This window comes from Eufriesea mexicana, unplaced genomic scaffold (assembly GCF_001483705.2).
Source record: "Eufriesea mexicana isolate 0111107269 unplaced genomic scaffold, ASM148370v2 scaffold56920, whole genome shotgun sequence".
NCBI lineage: Eukaryota > Metazoa > Arthropoda > Insecta > Hymenoptera > Apidae > Eufriesea > Eufriesea mexicana.
The window spans coordinates 49619-53982 of record NW_016962095.1 but is presented as its reverse complement, the minus strand read 5'-3'; the positions used below and the strand labels follow the sequence as shown (position 1 = coordinate 53982).

Below are 4364 nucleotides of genomic sequence, written 5' to 3'. Positions count from 1 at the left end.
TGAAGTACTGCCAAAAAAACTTCGCGTTTTCTTCAATCGTACCAAGGGCCCGCGAGAAAAATGAGACAGCGGTGCAAAGAATGATACAAACTCATCTCCAGCACGAAAGGTGAGCAGTATGCCGCAAATAGGGCTAGAAATGTTATAACCTACTGTAATCGTTGTACGGACCAGCCGGCACTCTATTTAACATGCTTTAGAAGATTAAATAATTATGTTTAGTTTATAATATTTAATTTCTATGTATCTACTATCGAATGCTTGTCTATAATGTTGAAATAATATTACATAAACCTATTTTGCATTAAATATTTTATGAAATATATGCGTGACCCACCGTGAAGCACGCCGCCTCACGGGACCCACTGGAAATGCACGCCGGCGTCAACGTGTTAACACTTTAAGTAATCAAATTCATCCTAAATTTCTTACACGTATGTTTTTGTGCTGCTACAGTGTATAATACCCCATCATAGTGTGTATATGATTTATGTAACATAAGTTCCAAAGCGCGCATGTAATACCATGAATTGGAAGTAGACAAGTGAACATAACATTTCAATGCAATTGTATTGAATTATATATAATTATATTCAGTTAACACTTAAGACCTGGCTTGAATATTACCCAAAGTAATATTTGTCACATTTACAATAATAATCGTTGGGGAATTGATTTGATCATAATCTGAATTAGTATTGTTAGTTGTCACTCTTTTCTTTTTTAATGAAATGAGGTAAGAATTGCAATGGGGTTAAGTTTCATTTATGACAAACTTTAAGTATATATAAAATATTTACGCAACATATGTTCAACTAACTAATATTTTATACTACTAAATATTTACTTATAACGTATGTTATGTGCACTACTGTACTGCCATTTAGGAAATACCTTCCTTTCGAGTAAGTTATCCGAAATCCCAAATGAAATTAAGAATACTGGTTACCTTTGGCAAATTAGAGTGGGGACTGGAACAAAATATATACCTTTAGTAAAATAATATATTTAAATAGTAGAATTAAGAGAAATTTCTATGAAATAAAAATTATAATGGACAGTTATAACACATAGCAGTAAGTAGTAGAGTATTTAGAGCTTAGTGCAGTATGAAATAATTGTGGTAAATGAAATTTATTTCATCTTCGAAACAAAATTAAATAATGTAACCTAATTTCATGCGAATGCTGACTTGAATATGACAGTAATTTGTAAATGTGGATAAATATGTATTACTCTAGTAAAATTTAGCTTCGTATAATTGTAAATTCCAGATAAGATTTAATTTCAGTAAATGACAATTAATGTGCTATACGTTATACTAAACTTCGATATTACTGTTAAGCAAACAGTGAAAGAATAGCGAGTATTGCCATTAGGCTTGCCGATAATGCTATAGATATCATGTCATCCGTGAAACCAAAATTAATTGAAACATTTTAATCGAGTAACAGTGATGTTTGTAAAATTTCCAATCCTCTTACGATATTCACGATAATCGTGTAAAATACCGCGTATGCCATAAAATATACTCGAAACGTATTCTGCAGATAAAATGTATATATTATCCACGAAAAGTAGCTTCGTTGATTCTGTCCTAAAATAAATCAATTCGGTTCGAATATTAATTTTGAATAAGGCTTATCTTCATATAAGAGTTAACTTTATACTAATATTATAAATATAAATATAAACAATAACTAATGAATATTTATTTCTGAATAAATAGAGAACGTACGTAAACTGATTTCATTAACATGTTTTATAAGAGTACTGTCCAAATAGTACATGACATAAATCTAAGTACCTTATAATTAATATTCAATTCCAAATGAATAACAGTTATACATAAGCTAATTATAGTAACACGTCCTCAAATAGTATTATTCAGAAAAAAATTTATTTTTGTTGATATATCAACGAAGATAATCCACAAAAGTTATATCCATACCAATTTACAAACCACGAAAGAATCGAGGACACGTTTACATATTCACAGTGCCAATCTGCAAAGTGTAGTTTCTGTGAGAGACATTCATCTTTTGTTCGGCTTGGAAAGGTCAGGAAGGAATATATTGAATGATCCCGTTATATGGTTAACGTGTTCCGATCCTGATATATGCTTCTAAGGAATCAAGGTAATCACTTTACTTCTACCCATGTATTTTCATTGTCGCAACGAGAATAGTGTCCACGTGCAACGTGGTTCTTGATCTTCACTCTTCAGACAAAAATTTTGATTATTCGAGCAAATATATAATTATATACTAAATTTTTCTGTTTACGATATCGCAACTATAGTTATGGTAAACTACTCACTCTGGTACTGCTATTTATAGGAAAGAGAATGCATAATAGAAGAAATAAAATAAAAACAGAAAAGTAGTTAATAGGGCATATAATAACTCTATACCTAGAATAGAATTTTATATCTATTTATCTGGAATTATATTGTCATCTAGTGGATAGTTCATTCGCTAATTGTAGTGCTCATAGAGGTTATTCGCCAGTTTCACCTTCTCCTTTGTAAACAGGCATCTGTACTGTTTAAAGATCTACGTCGTATTCATTTTTATTGTGGATTGATATGCTTTACAATCTTTCTGAGAATTATACCGCTATTATTCATAAATATTTGCCTATACTTAAATGGTACACTTGATGTTACAATACATTGGATTAAATCAAATATTTGAGTAGAAACGTGAATTCATTGTGTAATGAATTTGTCACATCTCCGAAAATAAAAGACGTAAAGGAGCAAATATTTATAAGCCGCGAAGTAAGATATGGATCTAGATTACAAGATTACCGGTTAATGACACAATGCTAGCAGATAGAAGGACTGCGGAAATAGAAAGAGATGCGATTCTTCCCAGGCTGATGATCGGACTCATCAGTAAGACTTGCTTAGCAGGCCCTGCCTTAGACATAGGGATACTTATGTGTCACGGGGAACATCTATTTAAAGGAATCCGCGGCTTCACCGTGGACTTGTGTGAAAGTCCTCGAACCTCCTTCAAGTAGGATCCCATATATTGCCGCGAGTGGGAACTTGGACGCTGCAGTTTACATTAGTCGATAGATATCAGCTCAATGCTCTGCAAATTTGATATTGTAATCGCAGACTGTGATTCTTTCACCACATACCAAATTTGTGTTATAGTTTCGGTCATGTGATACATTCCTTGGTCTCTCCCTTTCTCCAATACCTTTTTTTAAATGCAACCTCACCTGCGCCTCGTGACTTTTATTTCGTCCCCGCTTTATCAGCCAGCGTGATATCTCCTTTTTCAACCATCGTTACCTCACATGTCATTCGACTTGTTGACCGGAAATCCAACAGCCAAGTTTTGTCTCAAGTATTCTTGTACGTCCCATGCTCTTTTAAATTCTGGGTTTCTCATACCTTTGGATGTGTGGAGCCATAACTGCTTCATCGGTGCTCCTCATCATTATGTCTAGTAGAAGTAAAAATTTAAGCAATTAAACGTAAAAATGCTATAAAATTATATAAAATACCAAACTTAGGAATATAATAATATTCGAAAATTATTTATAAGTTGTTGTAGATTCATAAAATATAATACTTAAAAATAGAAATCAAACTAATTTCTATCGACTTCAGATTAATTGATATATTTTAGCTTAAGTAAAAATTGGTTTAATCATAAATAATCAATTCCTTTAATTATTTTACTATTTCTTCGATTTCCATCTTTAGAAATTTCATATTATATTGATATATTATTAAATTCCTTTTTTTCAACTTAATCCATTAGACATCAATGACATTGGTCAAATGATATATAGTAGTTCCAATAATGCTACCTTCACCTTTATTAGTTTCATCAACTGACATAATTCATTCTGGAGCAGTTCCAACTTTGGGCATTGAAATTGATGGAATTCCTGGGCGAATAAATCAATTTATCTTATTTTACGTTCAGGATCATATTTTGGTCAATTTTCAGAAATCTGTGATATAAATGATATATATTCTTGGAATTCATTACTAAAATAAGGAAGTAAAATACAAAGTAATCGAGCAAAATTTACCGCAAGCACGTGGCGGTCACACACTTGTTGCAATTGCTCCTGCACCATACTCGGCAGACGACGATAGCCCCCTGCGCACCTTCATCTTGTATATGTGCAGCGCCGTATTGCTATTCAGCTCGATTCTCATAAAGATCGCATATATCGCATATCATAGAATTATTTAATTAAAGTAACTATTTATTGATTTGTTTAACTTTAATTCATTTCATTTCAATAGCAATTTTAAGAAATTGAACTATTACAAGTAATAGTGGATGAATTTTTTGTGTATATTTAATTTATTCAGTTCGAGAAGAAATTTT

The 4364-nt window shown here is 31.9% G+C and overlaps 1 long non-coding RNA gene across 1 annotated transcript; it reads right to left on the bottom strand.

The window, feature by feature from the left end:
• Positions 1 to 2781: 2781 nt before the first annotated feature.
• On the bottom strand, positions 2782 to 4086 carry LOC108554677 (uncharacterized). Its single transcript, XR_001890718.1, has 3 exons — positions 4060 to 4086; positions 3838 to 3978; positions 2782 to 3461 (listed from the first exon to the last, which is right to left on the bottom strand). It is a non-coding gene; the product is annotated as an uncharacterized LOC108554677 (long non-coding RNA).
• Between the last annotated feature and the right edge of the window lie 278 nt (positions 4087 to 4364).